Source organism: Ictidomys tridecemlineatus, chromosome 9 (assembly GCF_052094955.1).
Source record: "Ictidomys tridecemlineatus isolate mIctTri1 chromosome 9, mIctTri1.hap1, whole genome shotgun sequence".
Lineage (NCBI taxonomy): Eukaryota > Metazoa > Chordata > Mammalia > Rodentia > Sciuridae > Ictidomys > Ictidomys tridecemlineatus.
In genome coordinates, this window is record NC_135485.1 from 51,158,969 (window position 1) to 51,185,904 (window position 26,936).

Sequence of the window (26,936 nt, forward strand, 5' to 3'; positions counted from 1 at the left end):
CACATATGCCTTTCTGCAGCACTAAGTCCTGATGAATCCAAATTTAAAAAGTTTAGAGTAAAAAGCGTTATTTTAAGTTTATCTTTGGGGAATATATACCCCTTCCCAATTCCATCTTTTTGCTTTAATAAGTACATTTTAATAGTTTGATGAGCTCTTTCAACTATGCCTTGACCCTGTGGATTGTATGGGATTCCTGTTATATGAGTAATGCCAAATGATGAGCAAAATTGTTTAAAAGAAGTAGACGTATAACCAGGGGCATTATCTGTTTTTAACTGTTTTGGAATGCCCACAGTGGCAAAATTTTGTAAGCAATGAGCTATAACATCTTTAGTTTTTTCGCCGGCATGAAGGGAGCCCATCAAAAATCCAGAAGAAGTACTTAAAAAGCCATGGGCTATATTCTTGTATTACATCAACGTATGCCCTGACTGCTCTTGGTTTTACTGGGAAGCTTCCTTCCTCTAACAATTTACTTAACACTCTTTCGGTTTGTTTTTTACTAATTGCTGATCCCGTATTTCTACTATAATACAACCCAACAAGATGACGCCAAACAAAACCGAGACAGAATCCAATAAAAAGGGAACCACACAAAATCATTATAACAGCCTTTCTATCCTCCTGACATATGCATCCGTCCTTTCTCCCTATCTGTTCCTCAAACGCAAATAGTTTTTCCCCAGATGTGAGTGGTTTTTCTTCCCTCTCACTCATCTCCAGGGACAGGCAAGTTAAAACAAAAATGAAGCAAAACAAAAGAGGAATCTTAGAATGGCTCCCCATCCTCTCGCCCTGCCCTCAGGGGCGAGCAGTTTACTTACCCTCAGTTGCTCCCCGTGCGAGCCACCAAATGCCGAAGTCTGGCTTGGCACAAATCAGGAGCCACTTGTCAAAAAGAAACTAACTTTATTTTTAGAACTACAAACGCCAAACAAAACAGCTCCAGGGAAAAACCCTCAGAGCCCAACTGCCACCACCGGCTTCCACACGCCTCTCCCCCCCACACCAGCCTTTTTCTCCCACAATCCTCCTCCTCTTGAGGCCGATTGGCTCACAGCTGCCCCAGCAACATCTAGCTGATTGGCTGGGTTGCGTGGGCAGAGCCAAAGAAGTCACCCAATGAGCAGCTCCGTGGAGGAGCCAATCAGCTAGATGTTGCTGGGGCAGCTGTGAGCCAATCATCAGCTGGCAGTCTGAAGGGCAGGGAAACAGCCCAATGAACATCACCGCAGAGGAGCCAATCAGCTAGATGTTGCTGGGGCAGTCTGAAGCTTGCTGGCAGCTGGAAGTTTGCTGGGGCCCCTTTGGCTGTGGCTCTCAACAGAAAAAAATATTAGGGAGAGAAATAAAGAGAGAGGGAGAGGCATGCACAAATATTTTCAGAACTAATGCAGAAGGGAGAAATATTTGTGATAATTGCAGTATTATTTTCTTTAAGTGGTCTTTGATCATAGGTAATTTTCTAACTATATTTTCCAATTATGTATTTCCTTTGCTTTTGGCAAACATCTCGTCTATTTGTCATTCTTTACTTCATAAGAGTGACTTAAAATGTCATTTCTAGGGGCTGGGGATGTGGCTCAAGTGGTAGTGAGCTCTCCTGGTATGCGCGGGGCGCTGAGTTTGATCCTCAGCACCACATAAAAATTAAAAAAAAAAATTAAAGATGTTGTGTCCACCGAAAACTAAAAAGCAAATATTAAAAAATTCTATCTAAAAGAAGTCATTTCTATAGAGTCTGAGTCATTATCAATTCTGCCTAAACAGGGTCATAGTAGTGAGCCATTGATTTTTTTATCTAATATGGCATAGTAATAGTAAGACATCCTCCAAGTATCTAAACATTGTTGTGTTTCCTGATAGAATCATTTGTCCACTTGAAATTAAGCCTTGGGTAAGCACAGATAAGGCTGCTTGAACAGGAAGCAAAAATATTGCTAGTGGATCACTAGGAGTATTAGTAAGTGGTACCACTCTCTTTTCAAATCTGTGATTTCTGGTCTGTGAATATGACAGTGGTAGGAACATATTACACATTAGACATTGACTCAGAGACTGTCCAGTCTTCCAAAGAACCTTGCCATAGTCCTGCAAGTTACTGCCATCTAATTGGCAATGTAAGTAGTTTAAAAGACAAGTCCCCTTGTAACAGCAAGTAAACTGCTTTAGGGTAGTGGTAAAAATGTTAACATATTTAACATTAACATATGAACATGGGCCAATCCTCAAACTCCATTTGCTGTGAAATTGGTTTCTTGATTAGAGGTAATACTGTATGGGATAGCATGATGGTGGAGAAGGCATTCTGTAAGTTTGTAGATGGTAGTTTCAGTAGGAACATCTCATACCAGAGAGGCACATCTATTTCCAGACAAAAAGTTTCTATTCCAAGAAGAACAAAAGGGTGCTCCCTCCACAATGGGAGCAGTTCAAGAAATCAATCTGTGAGCCGATAGCTTTCAGATCACCACAGGTAGTTGCTATATAAGGAACTCTGTGATTGTCATGGCTGCTTGGAGATTGGAGACTTAATTTTGGTCAGTTTAAGTTTGTCCTTGGTGAATGGAAATACATGTTTCTGATTATGATGGATATGTCATTATTTGTCATGAGCCCACTGATTAATCTACAGTTTTCTAAAGAAAGGGGATGACTAGTTTCCAGAGAACAGGTCATCATCTCCACCTTGTGATCCATCTGGACAAGTTCATTAAACATTATATTTAAATTGATCTTATGTTTGTTTACATTGGTTACACCAGCACCTTTCCACAACTGCCAGAACCAAAGTCACTACTCAGCTACAGCAGCAGCAGCAGTACTGCAATCATTTTAATAGATTTCTTCATGAAATAATTTTTTTCTTTGTCCTCCAGTTAATATGTTTCTATGATTCTTTTGAGTTGAGTAAATGAATGCTAGGAAGATCTATCACACTTATTGCATTCAGGTGTATTCTGATTGTATTTTAAACAGGAACATTTTGTAAAGTGCATTTAGAATCTTTCATTGCAACTATAAAAATATTGTAATTTTGGTCTTGTATCCTGAAAACTTGCTTTTCTCTGTTTTTCTAGATGATTCTTAAAGATATTTTCTAAATTTTGCTGTCTACTAACAGGAAGACTTCATTCTTTCAGATACATTTATCTTTTATTTCATGTTGTTGGCAGTTGCCTTAGTTATAATCATAAAAAATTATGTTGAATAAAAGTGGTAAAATTGATCTTCTCATACTCTGCCTTATATTAGAAAGAAGATATTTTTTAATTCATTTTTTCTCTATCAAGTACAATATAAACTGAAGATGTCCCCCATCAGTTTTAGAAATTACTCTTCTTTTCTTTTTCAGTGCTAGGGATAAAACCAAGAACCTTGAGCATACTTGGCATATGCTCTGTGGCTCTGGAAAGTGGTTGGTTACAAAACATGGATATATATAGATGCCAATTAATTGTATACTTTACATTGGTTAAAATGCTGACTTTCATAAATGTGTTTTTTATTTATATATGACAGTAGAATGCATTACAATTCTTATTACACATATAGAGCACAATTTTTCATACCTGTGGTTGTATTCACAGTATATTCACAGCAATTCATTTCTTCATACCTGTACTTTGGATAATAATGATCATCACATTCCACCATCATTAATAACCCTATGCCCCTTCCCTTCCCCTCCAATCCCTCTGCCTTATCTAGAGTTTGTCTATTCCTCCTATGCTCCTGCTCCCTATCTCACTATGAATCAGCCTCCTTATATCAAAGAAAATATTTGGTATTTGTTTTTTTGGGATTGTCTAACTTCACTTAGCATTATCTTCTCTAACTCCATCCATTTACCTGTGATTGCCATGATTTTATTCTCGTTTATTGCTGAGTAATATTCTATTGTGTATATATGCCATATTTTTTTATCCATTCATCTATTGAAGGACATCTAGGTTGGTTCCACAGTTTAGCTATTATGAATTGTGCTGCTATAAACATTGATGTGGTTGTGTCCCTGTAGTATGCTGATTTTAAGTTCTTTGGGTATAGACCAAGGAGAGGAATCCTGGGTCAAATGGTGGTTCCTTCCCAATTTTTCAAGAAATCTCCATACTACTTTCCATATCTGATGCACCAATTTGCAGTCCCAAAAGCAGTGTATGAGTGTACCTTTTCCCCCACATCCTCACCAACACTTTTTGTTGTTTGTATGCATAATAGCTGCTATTCTGATAGGAGTGAGATGAAATCTTAAAGTGGTTTTGATTTGCATTTCTCTAATTGCTAGTGATGATGAACATTTTTTCATCTATTTGTTGATTGATTGTACATCATCTTCTGAGAAGTATCTCTTAAGGTCCTTGGCCTATTTATTGATTGAGTTATTTGTGATTTGTTTTAATATTTAGCTTTTTGAATTCTTTATATACCCTAGAGATTAGTGCTCTATCTGATGTTTGAGGGGTAAATATTTGTTCCCAAAATGTAGGCTCTCTATTTGCCTCACAGATTGTTTCTTTTGCTGAGAAAAAACTTTAGTTTGAGTCCATACCATTTATTGATTCTTGATTTTTAATTCTTGTGCCAGAGGTGTTTTATTAAGAAAGTTGGTGCCTAATCCCAGATGATGGAGATGATGCCTACTTTTTCTTTTATTAGACACAGGGTCTCTGGTTGTATTCCTAAGTCCTTGATCCATTTTGAGTTAAGTTTTGTGCATGGTGAGAGATAGGAATTTAATTTTATTATGTTGCATATGGACATCCAGTTTTCCTAGCACCATTTGTTGAAGAGACTATCTTTTCTCCAATGCACGTTCTTTAAAACTTTGTCTAATATAAGATAATTGTAGTTTAGTGGGTTAGTCTCTGTGCCCTCTATTCTATACCATTGGTCTGCCTGCCAGTCTGTTTTGGTGCCAATACCATGATGTTTTTGTTACTATTGCTCCATAATATAGTTTAAGATCTGGTATAGTAATGCCACTTGCTTCACTCTTCCTACTAAAGATTGCTTTAGCTATTCTGGATCTCTTATTTTTCAGATAAATTTCATGATCACTTTTTCTATTTCCATGAAGAATGTCATTGGAATTTTGATTGGAATTGCATTAACTCTGTATAGTGCTTTTGGAAGTATAGTCATTTTGATAATATTAATTCTGCTTACCCAAGAGCAAGGCAGATCTTTTCATCTTCTAAAGTTTTCTTTGATTTCTTTCTTTAGGATTCTGTAATTTTCATTATATAGATCTTTCATCTCTTTTGTTGATTCCCAAGCATTTTATTTATTTATTTATTTATTTATTCATTCATTCATTTATTTATTTATTTATTTATTTATTGAAGCTATCGAGAATGGGGTAGTTTTCCTCGTTTCTCTTTCTGAGGATGTGTTACTGATATACAGAAATGCCTTTTGTTTATGGGTGTTGACTTTATATTTTGCTACTTTGCTGAATTAATTTACTAGTTCTAGAAATTTTCTTGTGGAACTTTTAGGGTCTTACAGGTATTGAATCATATCATTAGCAAATAGTGCCAATTTGAGTTCTTCTTTTCCTATGTGTACCCCTTTAATTTTTTCATCTGTCTAATTGCTCTAACCAATGTTTTAAGAACTATGTTAAATAGAAGTGGTGAAAGAGGGCATCCCTGTCATGTTCCAGTTTTTAGAGGGAATACTTTCAGTTTTCCCATTTCTTTATTTTCTCTTGCTGTTGATTTTTAGTTTCAGTCCATTAAAGTCTGATGAGACGAGGAAAAAGTTTCAATTTTTTGGACAAAGTAAAGGCATTCTTTATGACTCTACATTCATGCAGTTTGGGGAAAAGTTTCATTAACTGGTACAAGGAGTGTGTCTTCTACAGCTAATGGATGTAATAATTTATAGCTATCTATAAAGTCCATTTGATCTGTAGTGTGAATTAATTCTAAAGATTTTTATTTTTTGGGGGGGGATTGATCTCATGAAAGTAGGGCTGTGAAGCCACCACTACCATTTTAAGGGGCCTCTTTCTCCCTTTATGTCCAGCAGTGTTTGTTTAAAAAAAAAATGTGTGCAACCACATCAGTGTGTTCTTGTATGTGTTTCTCTCTTTCTGTGTGTGTGTGTGTGTGTGTGTGTGTGTGTGTTTGTGTGTATGCCATTGTTAAATGCTTTAGATAAATTGTTCTCTTTATCCATATGTAGTGACTTCTACCTCTTCTGACTGATTTTGGCTTCAAGTGTCCTTGGTTTCAAATGATTAATCACTAATGCTTACTTTTGGATTCCTTCACTTTGTGTGTTTCTTTGCCTGTGAGGTTAGTTTCTCCAAGGCACCAAACTGTTGGTTCTTATCTTTTAATCCAGTCAGCTGTTGTGTATCTTCTAATTTTAAAAACAGAAACTTTTATGTTAATGGTATTTATTCAAATATATATACTAACACTTATGTTTTTTTGTTTTTCTTCTGATTGTTTCAAATAATATCTCTGTTCATTTCTTTCTCTCTTATTTATTTTAGAGAAATGATGTTTACAGAATTGGGAATGATTTATTTACATATTCTTTTTTTTTTCTGTGTGATGCTGGTGACTGAACACAGAGTTTTGTGCATGTGAGGCAAGCCCTTTACCAACTGAGATATATCTAGCCAGTAGTGATTTTAACTTGATTTTATTGTTTTTTTCTCAAGAATTGTTTTGTTTATTTTTCCACATTCTCTCTTTATTAAATTGCTGCTACATCTGCATTTTTATTTTATTTTTCTTTTTATTGATGCGTTATATTTGTACATAACAGTGGGATCTGTTATAATAAATTCATGTGCACACATAATAAAACAATATAGTTTTAACAATTTCATTCCTAGTATCACTGGTTTCCCTTCACACCCCTCCCCCAATCCCCTTCTTTTATTCTACTGGTCTTCTTTCTAATTTTTTTAATTTGTTCTAATTGATTACGCATGACAGTAGAATGCATTTTGACACACTTTGCACAAATAGAGCATAGCTTTTCATTCCTCTGGCTGTATGTGGTGCAGATTATACCACTAGCACAGTAATACATATATATAGGGTAATAATGTTTGTTTCATTCTACCATTCTTACCATCCTAACTGTCCTACTCCTCCCCTCACTCCTCTCTGCACAATCCAAAGTTCCTTCATTCTTCCCTACCCCAACCCCCATGGAAAAGCATTGCTTATCAGAGAAAACATTTGGCCTTTGGTTTTGGGGGATTGGCTTATTTCATTTAGCATGATGTTTGCTAGTTTCATCCATTTACCTGCAAATGCCATAATTTTATCTTTCTGTAATACTGAGTAAAATATTCCGTTGTATATATATATATATATATATATATATATATATATATATATATGTATATATATATATATCACATTTTTAATTTATTAATCTGTAGAAGGGTATCTAATTTAGTTCCATAGTTTAGCTATTATGAGTTGAACTACTATTAAACATTGATATGGCTGCATCACTGTAGTATACTAACTTTAATTCCTTTGGGCATAAACCAAGGAGTAGGATAGGTGGGTCAAATGGTGGTTCCATTCCAAGAAAGCAATGTATTCTGTTTATCTGTTAATCCCTCTGCCTGAGTCATTTTCTGTGTCTTTCTGTCTCTTTATCTATTATTTATTCTTCTATTCCCTTTGGAACACAAGAAGAAGTGATTTTCCATAATAAATAATCACTTGTTGGAGAGATAAAAATATGCAAAAAGTTGCAGTTTTTCTAGCACATCAGCAGTTTGATTCTTGATACCAATTCTCAGGTATGTTGAATGAATGACCTTCAAATGATTATAGCTCTTGAGCTGAGACTGAATAACAACTGCATTTTTTTTTTTTTTTTTTTTTTTTTTTTTTTTTTTTTTTTTTTTTTTTTTTTTTTTTTTTTTTTTTTTTTTTTAGAGAGAGTGAGAGAGGAGAGGGAGAGAGAGAGAGAGAGAGAGAGAGAGAGAATTTTTAATCTTTATTTTTTAGTTCTCGGCGGACACAACATCTTTGTTGGTATGTGGTGCTGAGGATCGAACCCGGGCCGCACGCATGCCAGGCGAGCGCGCTACCGCTTGAGCCACATCCCCAGCCCCCATAACAACTGCATTTGAGGATAATTTGTTATGCTGCAATAGATAACTGGAATAATAATTTGACATATCTTTAATTATACACATAATACTCTTTCTATTAACATGTAGGTATAAAGATGGAAGACTATACATGTTACATTTTGAAAATAACTGTTAATAAGAAAGGGGAATCAGTATAATATGGTGGTAAATCCCCAGATAACATTAATGCTACTTTCTATAAAGCACTAGAGTAGTATGAGGTTGGCTGGGTTACTTTACCTACCTGCTTCACTTTTGATAAATTCACTTTTGATAATTATTACTTATGATAAAATGAAAATGAAAGTAAATGTCTTAACTAAGTCATAACTTCATTTAAAAGAAATGAGTTTATTAACATGGTAAACCTTTAATTATTTTAATATTAAAATTCAACTGGCTCTACGATAATTATTAAGTAGCTAGAAAAATAATCAATTGGAAATTGTTTAATAAGTGAACATGTTGAGACTCATATGACCCACCATTCTTCAAAAACATTCAAATCCTGTGAAGTCAACAATAAGCAATAAGACTGAAGTAGCTATGATGTCTCCCAAAAAAGAAAAACCCGGAAATGAACTGATTTGTTGTTAACTTTTTCAGATTTGAAAAAAAAATCATCCTTTATAAAAGAGAATGAATCCTTCCAAATTCATTCGGTAATTTCAATATTTCCCTGCTACAAAAAATGTTAGTTTTTTCAATACAACCATGCTGAACAGACTGAGAAATAATTCAGAGAAATCATATTCACATGAGTGTCAAAATAAACTAAATTTAGGAAATAACCAAAGAGTTGAAGTGCCTCTGAAACGGAAATTGTGAATCACTGACAAGAGAAACTGAAGGAGATGTCAGAAGTTAGAAAGACTGCTCATATTTATGAACTTAGACAATTAATATTTCTAAAATGGCCATAGAACCATAAGACACCCAAAGATTCAATGAAATCTCCATCAACATACCAATGATATTCTTCACAGAACTAGATAAGGCATATGAAAGTCTCTGTGTGGTCAAAGAAATCCTGAGACAAAAGAGCAATGTTGGAAGTATTGCAAAATGTACTACAGAATCATATTAACAAATATAGCATGGTATTAGCATAAAACCAGATTGTAGACAATGGAATAGAATAGAAAATGCAAAAATAAACCTGAAGTTCTATAGTCAACTGATTCTTGGCAAAGTTTCCAAAAATGTACATTGGAACAAAGATTCAAAAAATGGGAAAACAGGACATCTACATGTCAATATTACATCTAGATTTCCTTGTCTCACCCTGTACAAAGTGATCTCAAAGTGGATCAAAGAATTTAATGTTGGATATAAAAGTTTGGAGCTTACAGGAAAAAATTGGGGAGACATTTTATGATGTAAGAAGAGGCAACAGTTTTCTGAATAGGACTACAAAGCTTGGGAAGTAAATGAAAGAGTGGCATATTGGATCAGATCAAATTTAAAAGCTTCTAAACAGCAAATGAAGCAACTGGGAGAAAAGAGGAACCTTCAAATAGGACAAAATTTTTCATATGTATTCATTTGACAGTGAATTAATATTCAGAATATATAAAGAAGTAAAAAAAAAATGTTCGACCAAAGAACAAGCCATAGAAACAACAAATGGGAAAAGGATCTGAATAGACTCTTCTAAAAAGAATTCAAATTACCAATGTAGGAAGAAAAGTGCTGAACATCTTTAGCCATAAGGAATATACAAATCAATGTACCTCACCCTGTCAGAGTGGCTGCTATCACAACAACAATAACAACAACAAAATAACATATGCGGGCAAGGATCTGAAGAAGAAAGAACCCTTATGTGCTGTTGGTAGAATGCAACTTCCAACAGCAACTATGGAAAATAGTATGGGGTTCCAAAAAAAAAAAACCACTAAAATTACAACTATAATATGACCCACTCCTAGACATATATTCAAAGGAATTGAAGTCAGTATATAAAAGAGATTCCTGAATGACTATCTTTATTACAGTACTATGCACAATAGCCAAGCTATGGAAACAGTATAGGTTTCTATTCACAGATGAAGGACTAAGGATAAGATATCTATATCTATGTCCATAGATATAGATATATATATCACCATATGGTTTTATACATATATGATATATATATGGTGATACACAAATATATCACACATATATCACATACATATATAAGTTGTTACACATATAATTAGAATTTTATTTAGCTGTGAAGAAGAATAAAGTCATGTTCTTTGTAGAAAAATGAATGGAACTAGAGATCATCTTTTTATGGGAAATAAGCCAGAGAGAAGACAAGTAGCACATAACTTTTCTCATTATTGGAATTAAAATAAAAACCCTGAACATCAAAGAGGTATTGTTAAGACTTGGAAAGTGGTTAGAGGAGAGAAGGAGGGGAAATTGTAGGTTGGGAGGATATGATTAAAATACAATACATGTACTCACGGAAATGTCACAAAGAATTTCCTTAATTTATAGAAATAATGATTGAATATTCACATAAAATATATTAAGTGAAAGTAATTCTGTTCATATTCCACATTATCTATATCTGTTTACCTGTTGATAGACACTTGGTTAGATTATAGTCTTGGCTATTGTGAAACATGTTAAAAGCAAAATGGCAGTGTAGATATTTCTTTCACAAGCAGGTTTCTTTCCATTTGTATATATGCCCAGAACGAAACTGGTTACATCTCATAGTATTTCTATCTCATTCTTTTTGTAATACTTCTGTACTCTTTTCTTTAATGTATACCCTAACTTACATTCCTACAAACAATGTAAAAGCCTACTCTTTTCTCTGTATCTTTGCCAATACTACTTATTTTTTGTCTTTCAATAGTGTTCACTATAACTGGAGTAAGATGATATATCACTGTAGTTTGATTTGTGTTTTTCTAATAATTATTGATGGTGAGCTTTTATGTTATATATTTGTGAACCACTTTTTATATCTCCTTTTTGAGAAATTTCTTTCTATTCCATTATTTTTTCTTCTTTTTAATTGTTGTTGCTGGTGAAATAATTGGGACCTTGATATATTGAGGATATCATTCCCTTGTTGGTTGAATAGTTTGCAAGTGTTTTATCCAATTCCATATGTTTTCATTTAATTCTTTTGATTGTTTCCTTTGATGTTCTGTTTTTCAATTTTTACTTATGTTGCTTGTGCTTTTGGGTTAGAGTCAATAACCCTTTGCTGAGGGTTATGGTCTGAAATGTTTCTTCTGGTAGTTTTACAATTTGCATACTTACATTTATATCTGTAATATGTTTTGAGTTGATTATTTATTTGGTATATAGTAGAAGTACAGTTTTTTTCTTCTATATGTGGAAATTAAGTTTTTCTTTCACCATTTGTTGGTCCCTATGTTGAAAGTCAAGTAACTGTAAATTGGTGGACTGATTTTTTGGCTCTATATTCTGCTGCAATGGTCCACTTATCAGATTTTATGCTAATTCTTTGCTGCTTCACTTTCTAAAACTTAATATATTTTGTAATATATTTTGAGGCAAAATATTGTAATATTTCTCACTGTTTTTTCAGAAGTATTATCTCTCCAAGTGTCTTTCATGGATCCAGGTAGTTTTTACTATATTTATATTATATTGGTTATTTCTGTGAAGGAGTTTCTCAGTATTTTGTTTAGTTTTGCTTTCTGACCTTAGATTGCTTTATATTTTGTGAACATTATACCAAATTGAATTCTTCTTATGAAGATGGTCTGTCTTTACATTTTTGTATGTGACTCATTCAATTTATTTTATCAGTGTTTCAGAATTACCATTTTATTTTTTAACCTTTCATGGTAAATTTATTGCTAGCTAATTATTTTTCCATAACTATTATAAATTGAATTTATTTCTTGATTTTCAGGTAGCTTCTTATTGGTGTTGATTATGAATCCAGTAACATTATCAAGAATGTTTTATCTATTATTTTCCATCCAAAAGGTTTCTGGTGGAATAAGAAAGGTTTTTTTTTTCTATATAAGATTATGTGGACTCAAAACAGTAATACTTTGACTTCTTTCTTTCCTATTTGGATGAAATTTCTTTCTTTCTTTGGTTAATTGTTCTGGGTTGGACTTCCAATATCATATTGAATAAGAGTGGTGAAAGTGAACATCCTTCTCTGGCTCCCAAATTCAAAGAAAAAATTTCAACTTTTCCTTATTCAATATCATGTTATTTGTGCATCTGGAATATGTGTCTTTAGTTGTGTTGAGGTATGTCCTTCTACTTGTGACTTGCTGAGAGGATTTATTAAAATTTATTGAATACAGTCTATTTCCTTTTATAACTAGTCTCATCTTTTACATGTTATTAGCCACTTTTAATTCTGTGAATTTTTTATCCATCTACTTCACTGATTTGTATACAAAAGTGTTTAAACTTCTGATGATTGTAATATATTTTTCACTATTTGATGAATATTGCTCTTTTGTTAATACATAAGTTGCATGAAAGCTAAGTCAGTCTTCATGATTTAACAGTATTTTTACCAAGTTACTGTATTAGCTCTATTTGTATTTAATATATATATATATATATATATCTACATATATATAAATTATTAGATAAGATGTAAAAAGAATTCATCCAAACCTTTCCTATAAGTTCTCTAATTTTAAACAAAAGTTTTCTAATGAGTTGAAAGACCTCTACAATGAAATGTGGACAACATTGAAGAAAGAAATTAAAGATCTCAAAAGATGGAAAGACTTCCCCTGTTCATTGATAAGGCAGAATTAATATTATTAAAATGCCCTATAATCAAAAGCAATAGACAGATATGATTAATTCACCATGAGAACACCAATGACATTCTCCACAGAACTAGAAAAAAGCAGTTCTCTAATTCATTGGGAAGAATAAACGACCCAGAAAAGCCAGGGTAATTCTAAACCCAGAAAGTGATGTTGGAGCCATAAAAATATTTGACTTCAAATTTTACGATGGAGCTATAGTAACAAAAATTGCATGGTACTGTTTTAAACCAGACACACAGGCCAGTGGTACAAAATAGAAGACACAGAGACAAACCCGCAAATCTACAGACATCTGATTCTTGGCAAAATTGCCAAAAATACACTGGAGAAGAGATTTATTATTTAGGAAATGATGCTGGGATCTGGTTATCCATGTGTAGAAGAATGAAACTAGCCCCCTAACTATAACCCTACACAAAAATAAACCCCAAATGGATCAAAGACTTAGGAATTAGAAATTATGCAACTCCTAGAAGAAAACAAACGGTCAACACTCCAGTATATAGGCACAGGAAATGACTTTCTCAATAGAACGATAAAGTTCAGAAAATCATGCTAAGAGTTAATAAAAGGGAAGGCATCAAATTAAAAAGCTTCTGCACAGCAAAACAATTATAATTTTGAAGAGAAAACATACAGAATGGAAGAAAGTCTTTGCTAGTTCACATTTGACTAAGGATTAATATTTAGAATATAGAAAGAATCTAAAAAACTTTACACCAAAAAACAAACAACCAAATAAACAAATGGGCAAATGAATAAAAAAAGATACTTCTCAAAAGAAGAAATATAAATAACCAAAAAAATGTGAAAATATCTTTTATACATTTAATCTTCATGGAAATGCAAAGCAAAAGTATATTGGGATTTTATCTTATACCAGTCAGAATGGCAGTCATCAATAAAAAATAAAATGCTGGAAAGAATGTGCAGAAAACACTTTTACAATATTGGAGACATTGTAAACTAGTATAACGACTATGGAAATCAGTATAGAGGTTCCTCAAAAACGAGGCACGGAGCCATCATAAGACCCAGCTATACCACTTCTCAGTATTATCCTGAAGAATTAAAGTCATCTTATTACCTTGACACATGCATATCCATGTTTATATTTATAGCAGCACAATTTATAATAGCCCAACTATGAAACCAGCTTAGCTGTCTGTCAGTGGATGAATGGATTTTACAAAAATTGTGGTTTTTATACATAATGGAATTTTATTCAGCCATAAAGAAAAATAAAATTATGTTATATGCACGAAAATGGATGGTACTAGAGATCATTATGTTAAACAAAATAAATAAGTCAAACTCAGAAGTCAAGGTTTTTATGTTTTCTCTCAGATGTGGAAGCTAGAGACAAAAAAGGAAAGATGGAGGTGGATCTCATGAAAATCAGTGGAAGAGCAGAAGCGGAAAGCCTCCAAAGGGTGGAATGTGGGGTAAGAGGGGAAAAGTGTTGGGAAGTGATATTGGCCAAATTATATTGTTATATTGTGTCTTTGTTTGTATGTACAAATATGTCACAACAAATCCTATCAGTTTGTAAAATTATAATGCACCAATAAAAAGTGGAAAAGATAAAAAAATATTTTAATATTTATTTTGAATTAATAACTTAAGATGGAGACTATTTCTTGTGAGGCTTGGCTGGTGGTCTTTATAACAAAAAAGATAACTAACTATTATCATTCGGACTTGAGGTGTCCCCCAAAAGCTCACAGGAGAGACAATGGGGGATATTTCAGAGGGGAAATGATTGGGTTGTAAGAGTCTTAAGCCAAACAGTGAATTAATCACCCAATGGGATTAATTGAGTGCTAACTGAAGGCAGGTGGGGTGTGGCTGCAGGAGGCAGGTCATTGGGTTCATGGCCTTGGGGTACATATTTTGTATCTGGCAAGTGAAATCTCTCTCTATCTCCTGATTATTATATTAACTGATTCTCTCCACCATACAATACCCACATGATATTCTGCCTCACCTCCAGACTCAAGAAATGGAACCAACCTTCTATGGAATAAAACCTTTGAAACTATGAGCCCTCAAGTAAACTTTTCCTCTTCTGTAATCATTTTTGTATATCTTTTATTCACAGTAGCAAAATTGCTGACTAAAATACTAACTATTCCTGAATTTGGTACGTTTTGATCATAAAAAGGTTTAGTGATGTTTTCCTTAAAAGACATCTATTTTGTTTACCTATTTTCTACACAATTTATATAATTTTTATAATGTTTTCAGTGTTACCGAGTATTATAATAGATAACATGCTGAATTTTGCAGGAAAAGTATGAAAATTTTGTTTTCAGTCATTCCAAATGATTTAGATCCTTTACTACTGTTATAGGTGATATGAGACAATAAGCTACTGAGGAAAAAAAATTAGACATGCTCTTGATAATTACAGATTATAGAATTTAAATATAACTACAAACTGTCTACAAAAACTCATTACATTTCACATCACAACAGTAACAAATATAGGTAACATTGTGTCATATTTGAGTAAAGAATAAAAATTCAGCAAGTTTCTTTCCTGTTCCTGTTCTGTATTACCACAACCTAAAATTGAGACCTAGTGTCTATTTCCAAAGCATGATTATGAGAGTAGCCAAACAGTTCAATTTATTTGATAGATTGAGTAAATAATTATAATGAGGTAATGAAACCTAATATTTTCTTTAATGACTCAATTGTGCTGTAGAAAGTAGATAGGAATCATTATGCTTCTAATTCTACAAGACATTTTATGGGGAAATGACTTAGCTGGAAAAAAGGAAAGTGTCTTTCTTCAGGAAAATTAAATGTACAAAATTCTGTGTCTAAATGACATTAAAGCAGGCTGGGAATTTGGGAAACCATACTGATACTATGAGTGAATCCTTATTTTTTTGTCTCAATGCATAATTGTAATTAAGTTTATTAAGTTTTTTTTGGTATGACTAATAAATTATAATATTAAATTTCTACATAGGTTCATATAGTCATATAGTTTAATCTTCCGCAGTGTTTGATATTTTTCCCCCCTGAGATGTTTATATCCCTTAACTAGGAATTAAATTTCTGGAAAAGAAACTTTGAGTTGATTAGGTAGGTTGTAAACATTTGTTTTCTCACAGACAGAAGGGATGCTAGCATTGTAACATCTTATTGCTGGAGTAAACTGGAAGAGGCCCATCTGTCAGGACTCCAGGTTCAGGACTAATAAACTACTCCACTTTTTTCTTCTTTCCTGTTTTAGCAAACTTCCAACAACAAAATAGACAGCATTTGGTGATGATGAATATCACAGTTGCCACACAGGCCAGTAGGAACCCAATCACATCCAAAGAGTAGTACTGGAACCAGGAGAGGTCATGGGCAGCCACCCGGAGGTGTTTAGCTCCTTTGTGGCGCATGACAAACTCAATCCAGAAGACAGCTCGGTCCAGAGGCTTCACTGGCTGATCATGGTGAATTCTTGATAACTTCATAGCATTCTCTTTATATCTATAGAACAATATAAGATACCAATATTTTAAAAAGTTAATTGGCCTAAAATTTCAAGTCCCAGAAAGGTTCTTTGAGTTTCACAAAACTGGGTCAAATAAGTATCATAGAACAGCCACAGAAGTATTTTTTTTAAAAATTCTGTTGTCTTGAGAAATTCAGCTTCTAAGATGGTGATTTATTTATTGACTTCCATTTCAAAGTTCAAATGTAATTAAAATGGTGATTGTATAGAATGGGTTTGAAGTCATTCAAGCTCCTTAAGTTGGAGATTGGTGTTGGACAAATATTTTCCAAAGTGAAAATGGAAGGTCAGGTGGGAAAGGTAATATTACCTAGTGGACCAAGTGGAAGTACACAATTTTCAGTGTGGCAAATGATATGGTTAAACACTATTTAAAAATGATCAACTTGATGTTTTTGAAGAGGTATTGCGTCATGTTGGGTGAAATGACTTTGATCAATTCTATTTTGCTCTTCTATTCTACCTGTTGCTGTGTATTTTCACTCAATACCCAGAAAGATCCTTTTTGATTAAACACATGTCAGCTTCTAATACTGATGTGACCAAAATTTTCATATGGCTCCCCATGTATTTAGATTAATATCAAGTTAAATATTTATATACTTGTTTCCTCACTTAATTACTGCATGTTTGATCAATATATTATTTATAATTTTGTTTTTAAAAAATGTACTGAGTAGGTTTTATGGCATAAATATACATTCATCACTTAAGCTACATTTATCAGATTCTATAAATTTTATATGCACTTGTATTTATTAATTTTTAAAATAATTTCTGAGTTATTACAAAAGTGCTCAAATCACTTATTATTACACATTCTGTGTGTACTTTCTTTTTGTTATTTATGTCATTTGATTGCTTAATCCTGAAAATATAACAGGCATATAGGAAGGAGAAAAAAAGTAGTACCCTACTATACTTTTTAATTTTGTAACCAGGCGATAAGCAGAGACTGTAAACAAATGGTTTTTGAAGAATTTCAGCCAGCAGCTCACCACAGTGACAAATGACATCTGAAAGAATGACATCAAACCTTGATTCTTGTGGTTTTGCCATAAGTTTCTTGTTCAAAACTGCATCTCTACATATAGTCTCTACTTAATCAGAAAACTAACCCATAATTTTTTGAAATCTTGAATATTTCCAAAATGGATTTTTCACTGTTTTATAAATAATTATACCAAGTGATTGAGTATAAAAATTCTCTATATATTCTCTTGAAAATGATGAAGCATAGTTCTCAAACTTAATGGCAGATGATTTGTCATCACTCACAAAAATGGAACCTGAATGTCTCAAAACAGTCACCTCATGCGCCCTCTGTGTGAGCGCCTCCAGTATTGTCTTCCTATTGATCCAATGGCTGTATTCCATTGCCCAAACCAGCACCTTTCCACAACCTCCAGAACCAAAGTGTAACAGCTGTAACAGGAGCAGAACTAGTCATTTTCGTAGATATCCTGGTGAAATGCAAGGCTTCCTTTCACATTGAATTCCCTCTGCTCTTGCAAATATCCAAGAAGAAATTATTATTTGGTTAAAAAGTAACTTGTATGCATAAAAATAAATACATAAGTGAACATTTATTATATCTGGATGCCAAGTAGAAAAATCAAAGGTGACTTTGAAAAATCATTAGGTGACTTCCTGCTTGTGTATGTGTAATGACTCTTTCATAATTATACATGCTCTCCTGCAGTTAAGAATAGATTATCCTGCATGTGGAATACACCTATCTTATGTTAAAAGTTTTAGAATAGTGTGAGGAATGGTTGCAAATGAGATGACTTGTTTCTTTAGATGCCTTGGGTGGAATTAAAGTAAATACATAGTTGAATCAACATTTCTTATAGATCATTGTTTAACAGATTGTTTTTTAAGTAAAATCTTTGTTTGCCTATAATTCACATAGGATGAAACTCACCATTTTTAAGTATACACTTCAATTGTTTAATTTCAGAGTAGAATCTCAGAATTGTAAACCTCAGTTAACATTCAATGTTGAGGCATTTAACAATCCAGACTCTCCCAGTACCTCTGACCATTCCATGTCCCTCATTCCTAGATAAACTGTAATCAATTTCCTCTCTCTCTGGATAAGCTTATTCTGGTGGCATTTCAAATAATTGTTATATAATATATGGATTATGATTGATTTCAACATTTTCAAATAATTGTCATGGGTTTTGGTGATTTATATCAATACTTAAAATTATGTCACTTCTCGATATTCCAACATGTGTCAGGACTTCATTCCTTTTCATGCTGTGACAGAACATGAGCTATGCCACTGAACTGAGGCAACCATGGAAGTTCTTTCTCTCCTGATTTTTGTGGTCATGCTGGAAATATTTTATACATGTTGCTCAGAGTAGCAGACATACATTTATTGAAGGGACAGTAAAAAGGAAATAGGGATGCTAAGGCAATTCTAGGTGACTTTGAACTATGCTGACCTGTTCTAGTTGCAACCTGCTCCTAAAAACATTTTAAGGTTACAGGTAATTATCCTTATCTTCTTAAGTTTTGTAACCAGGTCTTTGTAAAGCTCATAAAATTCCATCTCTCCCTTCCCACAGGGTACCTTGTATTCTTACTGGCATTTTGGACCTGCATTTCTCCTGAAGATAACAGCTTCTTTGCTGAGGAATATAGCATAATCTATTGACTGACTGCCTGCACCCAACCCTCCCTCGCCAGAGGACAATCACACACCTCAGGGAGACCAGTCAAGGCAGGAGCTTTTTTATTGAGGAAGCATACACAGCTAATGTAATGCACAGGAGCCAATCAGGATAAAGGTCAGAGGGGCTGGGAGAGTCCACATGTACACCCATTCCATGGTTTGTAAGAGAAGGCACGGAGCTGTGCACAAGGGGCAGAAAAGTGCTGCACCTATCCCTGGAGGTGGTCTGATTTTTCATCACAACCCATAGCACTGCCTCTTGGCTGACTGCCAGGCGCCATCTTAACTACATGTGGCCCCAGGACTGAGAAGCAGATTGCAGCCAGCAAGTAAGACTTTCTCTTTCTTGATGGAACATGCTCCACATGTTGCAGCGTGCCCCTATATTACACTATCACTGTATTGCCCTGTTTTCATTTTCCCCATCCCCCTGATTAAGGGAACCCTTACTGTTATGAGGGGAAATGAATGATGACTACCCTGATTGCTTCAGGCTGAGAGTTGGTGACAGGGGGCAAGCAGTTCAGGTTTCCCTTTAATGAATGATTTGGGTTGTTTGAGGGGTCTATGGTTGTTAGGGTCTGTAAACAAGTCAGGATGGTGCCTGGCATATGTTAGAGTCTGTAAACAAGTCTGGATGGTGCCTGGCATTTTGCCAGAGGGAGTGGTTTGTGAAGTAACACCAGCAAGCCATTAAGTGTGGAGATTTCTTATTGGTTGACTGCTGTATCTAGTTTATGCTAATTAAGATAAGCTGTGTGGAATGTATAAATACCGCTCCTGTCCTACAATAAACGGCTCCCAGTCCTACACAAGTTGCTAGTCCCCCCCCCCCCCCCCCCCCGTTATTTTGCTGCAGCCGGACTTCGGCATATGGTAAAATTCTGGTTTAAAAAGAACAGATTGTAAAGTCATCTGGATGTATGTGTTTCTATGAGAGAAATAAGACATGCATGCTGAAATGAGATTAATACAAAATAAATGTTGCAGCATCTGGAACATGTCAATGAATATCATGATGATGAAAGAAACCAGTAATTTTACAACAGGAGGTGTAAAACTAAATTTTTTTTCCCATGACTAGGCTGATGAAGTCATGGCCTCTATTTGAGAATTCAATGTTAAAGGATATTTGTTATATTGCCAGAGTAATCCAGACTATGAACACAACACTTAGTTTTTATAATGTCACAGAAGTCCCCATAAGAGTTACTAGCATCCTTGGAAGAACCCAAAGAGAGAGAAGAGTCAGATAAACAAAGGAGAAGTTAAATTCTGAAGAGAAATCCTGGAATCTTGGAAGTTGCATTGGGAAAACTATAACCATATAGGAGCAGATAGGCATTTCAGAAAAATGTATGAAACAATCTGCAATAACAACCCAACCTCCCAGGCCTGGGAAGGCAAAACTGACATGCAAGCACCAGTTAAACTGGGAGAGAGCAGGCAAACCAAAATGATAGCCACAAACTAGTAATAATAAATGTTAAGGAAACCCAGAGTTCTTAAAATGTTTATATTTCAATTCAAGGGTTTCATTTGAAAATGCCTCCTCCTGCATAAAAAGCTAGCCTGAGAGAAGAATTTAATATGACCCTCACTATCTCTTAGTGTGTTATAACCAGGAGCCATCTCTAGAAGGGCCCCATTGTTAAGAAGTAACTACTCTATGAATCAGAAAAACAAGGAACACAACTAATTCTGAGTCCCTGTGGACACCCTGCTGCAAAGACAGATTCAGAGTTACAAGGAACAGTCTTAGTAAAGGGGAGGGTCTTTCAAAAACTGTTCTAAGAATTTAACAAATGGGGACATGGTCTGTGTAAGGTTGATGTCCTGTTCCTAACCCTCTGTGTTGATTAATGAAAACCTCATTTGTGGGGACCAGGTCTTAAAGGACTGAGACTGGTATTGGCATATTACATGGTACTTGTAGATGTTTTCCCTTGAGTGCAGAATTCAGTAGTCTCCCAGCTTTCCCCACAATGCAGGGCTATGGCAGAATTAGGGAAGTTGCAATACCCCCAAGTGCATTGCTTGAATGTCTGCTTAGCACACATAATGCTGAAGTTCATAAGGACTAATAGTAGTTCTAGATATGCATTCAAATCCATGGGAATCCACTGAGTTCCACAGCAGACCAAATACCAATGAGTAGCCTGGAAGAGAACGTGTGGCCAGGCTCAGGTTATGTATTCAACAATGTGTTTGATGGGAGCTCAGCAGTGGCCTAGTACCCCACCTCATGACCCATACCTGGCTAAGTTCAAATATCAGAGGGCCTAGAAAGGAGCTTCTTGAGTTCAAGCACCTTAAGGAAAATACTTTCCTTGATTTCCTTTTTTTCCCCTTTTCTTTTCCTACACACATTTTATTGTTTATTATGTTAATTTTTCATAGTTGTACCAGATTTTTATTAAACTTCAGTGAGGTATTTTCACTCATTCTCTATTGTCTTTTACTGTTTCATTTCCCCATCTTCTTTCTTTCTTAATTTTAGTTTTCTTAATTTTTAATATTTAGTTTTTTCTACAATGTTTCTGCTCCTTCTTGACGTTGTGAGTTTTTCATTCTCAATGCATTATCATTTTTTTCTATATATGATTTGTTTTTATTTTGTGATTATAGTTTATAATTCTTTTATCTTTCATGTTAAATTCATTCCTAGATAATTATTGTTTAAAATTATTGTAAATTTGATTGATTTCTTGATTTTTCAGGCAGTTTCTTATTGGTGTTTAGAAATACTAGGCACTTTTGTATATTCATCTTTTATTCACTAACATTATCAAGAGTACTTCATCTGTTCTTTTTTATTCAAAAGATTTCTGGTGGAGTGAGTATGCTTTTTCTCTACATAAGATCATGTGGAATCAAAATGGTGATAGTTTGACTTCTTCTTTTCCAATTTCAATGAAATTTCTTTCTTTGATTAATCATTCTGGGTTGAACTTCCAATATTATATTGGGGCAGAGTGGTGAAAGTTAACATTCTTTTTTCACTTCCAGACTTAGAGAAAAAAAATCGACTTTTTCCTATTCAATATCATGTTAACTGTGTGTTTTTAATATATGGCTTTAATTGTGTTGAGGTATGTTTCTTATACTTATAATGTACTTACAGGATTTATTGAAATTTACTGAATTTTATTGAGTACCTTCAGTTTCCATTTGTGAAAGTTGTTATATTTACATGTTCGTAGCCATTTTCACTTGTGTGAATTGCCTATCCATCTCCTTCATCTATTTTATACATGACTATTCATATTTTTGTTTGGTGATTTGTAATATTTATAACTATTTGATGAATACTAATCTTGGCCATATAACCAAAAGCAATATACAGATTCAGTGAAATCCCTATAAAAGTACCAATAGCATTCTTCACAGAACTAGAAAAAAAGAGTCCTAAAATTTATGTGGAATTATCAAAGACCTAGGATACTCAAAGTAATTCTGATCCCAGAAAGCAATGCTAAAGGCAACACAATGTCTGACTTCAAATTATACTACAGAGCTATAGTAACAAAAATTGCACAGAATTAATATAAAACACATACACCACTGGTACAGAGATGAAGATACAGAGAAAACCACACACATATACAGTCATATAATTGTTGACAAAGGTGCCAAAAGTATACATTGGAGAAAAGATTGCCTTTTCCACAAATTATGTTGGGAAAATGACTTATTCACTTGTAGAAGAATGAAATCATACCCCTTTGTCCCACCCTACACAAAAATCAACCACAAGTAGATCAAAGACCTAGGAATTAGACCAGAAACTATGAAACTCCTTGAAGAAAATGAAGGATCAACATTTCACTGTATAGGCATAGGGAACAACTTTCTCAAGAGAAGCCCTAAAGCTTAGGAAATAATGCCAAGAGATAATAAATGGGAACATATCAAATTAGATAGCTTCTGCACACAACAAAGGAAACCATTAGAATTGTGAAAAGAGAACCTAGAGAATGGGAAAAAATCTTTGCTAGCTCTCTTCTGACAAAGGATGAATATCTAAATATAGAAATTACTGAAGAAAAATGTACACCAAATAACCAAATTATTAAATCAGCAAATGAATTAAACATATACTTCTTCAAAGAAGACATGCAAATAACCAACAACAATATGGAAAAAGAATGTCTGACGTCTTTAACCTTCATGGAAATGCAAATAAAAACTTCACTGAGATTACATTTCAAACAAGTCAGAATGGTAGTCATCAATAATAAAAAGAATAATGAATGCAGAATGAAATGTGGAAAAAAAGAAACAACTTTTCACTGTTGATGAGATTGTCAACTAGTACAACCATATGGATGTCAATATGGAGATTTCTCAAAAGCTAGGCATGAAACCATCATATTACCCAGCTATACAACTTCTTAATACTTACTCTCAAAGAATTAAAGTCATCTTATTACAGTGATACCTTCATACTCATATTTTAAGCAGCACAATTCACAATAGCCAAATTATAGAACCAGCTTCTGTGCCTGTCAATGAATGAATAAATAAAGAAAATGTGGTATATATACACAATGAAGTGTTATTCAACTATAAAGAAAACATAAAATTATGTCATTTGCATGAAAATGGATGGAACTGGAGATAATTGGGTTAGACAAAATAAGTCAATCTCAGAAGATCAAGTGTTCTATGTTTTCTCTCATATGTGGAAGCTAGAGAGGAAAAGAAAAGACTGGTGTGAATCTCATGAAAATCTGTGGGAGATCAGGAGAGGGAAGGAGCTAAAGGATCAGAGGAGAAAAGGGTGGGAGAAAGTGCTGGGAAGTGATACTGGCCAACTTATATTGTCATAGTGTGTCTTTGTGTACATCTAAAATATGTCATATCAAATGCTATCAACTTGTATACTATAATGCATGAATAAAGAAGTGACAAAAGATATAAAAATAGGTTTTAATATTTATTTTTAATTAATAACTTATGACAAAGATTGTTTCTTGTGAGGCTTGGATGGTGGTCTTCATATCAAAAGAGAGAATTAACTGTTGTAGTTTGGGTGTGAGAGGTTCTCCAAAAGCTCACTTGAGAGACAATGTGAGATGGTTCAGAGGGGAAAGGATTGGGTTGTGAGATCCTTAAGCCAATCAGTGAATTAATGACCCTATGGGATTCATTGAGAGGTAATTGAAGGCAGGTGGTGTGTAGCTGTAGGTGGCAGATAATGGTGGCCTGGCTTTGGGGTATATATTTTGTATGTAGCAAGTGGACTCACTCTCTCTCTCTCTCTCTCTCTCTCTCTCTCTCTCTCTCTCTCTCTCTCTCTCTGTCCTGGTCATGATGTGAGCTGTTTCCTTCCAGCACACTCTCCCAACAGAATGTTCTGCCTCACCCGGAGTACAGAGGAAATGAGCCAGTGAAAAAGCTGACTTAAAAAAATAACTATTCCTCAGTTTTGGTCCACTTTGATCGTAAAAATGTTCTGTGATGTTTTCCTTAAAGGACAGCCTTTGGACTACTTGTGGTTTTATTTATCTATTTTCCACACAATTTATATAATGTTTATATTGCTTTCAGTGTTAGTAATTATTATAATAGATAACAAGCTGAGGTTTGAAGGAAAATTATGAAGATTTTATTTTCAGTCATTCCAAATGATTTAGATCCCTTATCAGAGTTATGGGTGGGATGAGGCAATTAGCTACTGAGAAAAGAGAGAAAAATTAGACAAGCTCTTCATAATTACAAATTATAGAACAGTAAACATAATTGCAAACTGTCTACAAAACTTAGTACATTTCACAATATAACTGTAACAAATGTAGGTAGCATTGTGTCCTATTTGAGGCAAGAGCAAGATTCTTTCCTGTTCTGTATTAACACAACTTATAATTGAGACCTAGTATCTATGTCCAAAGTATGATTATGAGAGTGGACAACCAGTTGAATTCATTTGAAGGATTAAGAGTAAATAATAATGAGCTAATGAATCCAAATATTTTCTTCAATAGCTCAACTGTAGAAACAGATAATAATCATTATGTTTCTAATTCCATACACATTCTATTGGGAAGTGACTTAGCTGAAAGTTGGCAAACATACTTTCAGATGCTCAGGAGAGAAGTGATGCTAAGGCTGGGTTTATAGTAAAATATAGAAGAAATACTGGTTTCTGAAATCCAATAGAAGGATTTAGTCTTTTTACACAATTGAAATTATTGAATGTTTTCTTTAAGAAAGTTAAATGTACAAAGTTCTGTATTAAAATTAAGTTAAAGTAGGCCAAGAATTTGAGAAACCCTATTGATACTCTGAGTAAACCCTTACTAGTCTTATCACAAAGAATAATTATATTTAAGCTCAATAGTTTTGTTGGTATGAAGAATAAATTACATTATTAATTTTTTACATAGGTTCATATAGTTTATTCTTCTCTGATGTTTGATTTTTCTTTGACATGAAACATTTATACTCCTTAACCAGGAATCAGAATTCTGGAAAAAAAACTTTGAGTTAATTATGGTAGATTGTGAAAATTTCTCACAACAGTAGGGAGTCTAGCATTGTAACAGCTTTTTGCTGGAAAACACTAGAAGGAGTCCATCTGTTAGGACTCTCAGGTTCAGGCTGAATAAACTTCTCCTTTTTTTGCTTCTTTCCTGGGTTAGCAAACTTTTGGCAACAAAACAGACAGCATTTGCCACACAGGCCAGCAGAAACACAACCACATCTAAAGAGTAGTACTGGAACCAGGAGAGGTCATGAGCAACAACCAAAGGTGTTTAGTTTCTTTGTGGCACATGCAAACTTGATCCAGATGATATCTCAACTGGATTCTTATGGTGAATTATTGATAATCTAACAGCATTCTCTTTATCTCTAAAGCACAATCATAAGACACCAATTTTTAAAGCCAGTTAATTGGTCGAAATTTTCAAGTCTCTAAAATGTTCTTTGAGTTTACAAAAGTGGGTCAAATAAGTGCCATAGAACAACCTTAAAAGTATTGTTATTTGAACTGTTGTCTTGGACAATTTGGCTTCTAAGTTGGAGGTTTATTTATTTCTTTACTTCCATTTCAAGTTCAAATGTAATAAAACAAAAATTGTGCTTAAAAAGAGTGAATTCAAGGAAGTACAATTTCTTTAAGTTGGAGATTTCTGGTGCATAAATATTTCCAAAGTTAAAATGGAATGTCAAGTGAAGCTTAATCTTTTCTAGAGACCAAGTCATAGTAAACCATTCTCAGAATGGTAAGTGAAATGGTTAAATGGTATTTGAAAATGATCATCTTGACCTTTTAGAGGAGGTATTTTCTCAGTGTGGGTGAAATGATTTTTAACAATTATATTTCTTCTATTCTACCTTTTGCCAAAAAGATCATTTTTGATTAAACACATGTCAGCTTTTGAAACTAGTGTGACCCAAGTTTCCACATGGATCCTCATGTATCTAGATTAATATCCAGATGTGATTATTTTAGTTAAATATTTTTAATTTGTTTACTCACTTAAATCCTGTGTATCTGCACAATATATTATTTATGACTTCTAACTTTTCAACTCTACTATGTTTTCTTGTCATAAAAAAATCATCACTTAGGTTACATTCATTACATTCTATCAGTCTAATGTGCACTTATATTTATTAATTTTTTATACCATTTATTTATTTATTTTTATGTGATGCTGATGATCGAACCCAGGGTCTCATGCATGAGAGGCAAGCACTATACCACTGAGCTATAATCCTAGCCCATATTTATTAATTTTAAAATAATTTATGTCTTATTGTAAAGATATTCAATATCATTTTATTATGTCAATAGATTCTGTG

General features: G+C 33.9%; 1 pseudogene; it reads right to left on the reverse strand.

The window, feature by feature from the left end:
* Positions 1 to 15,742: 15,742 nt before the first annotated feature.
* Positions 15,743 to 19,405, reverse strand: LOC106145090 (UDP-glucuronosyltransferase 2B31 pseudogene; annotated as a pseudogene).
* Between the last annotated feature and the right edge of the window lie 7,531 nt (positions 19,406 to 26,936).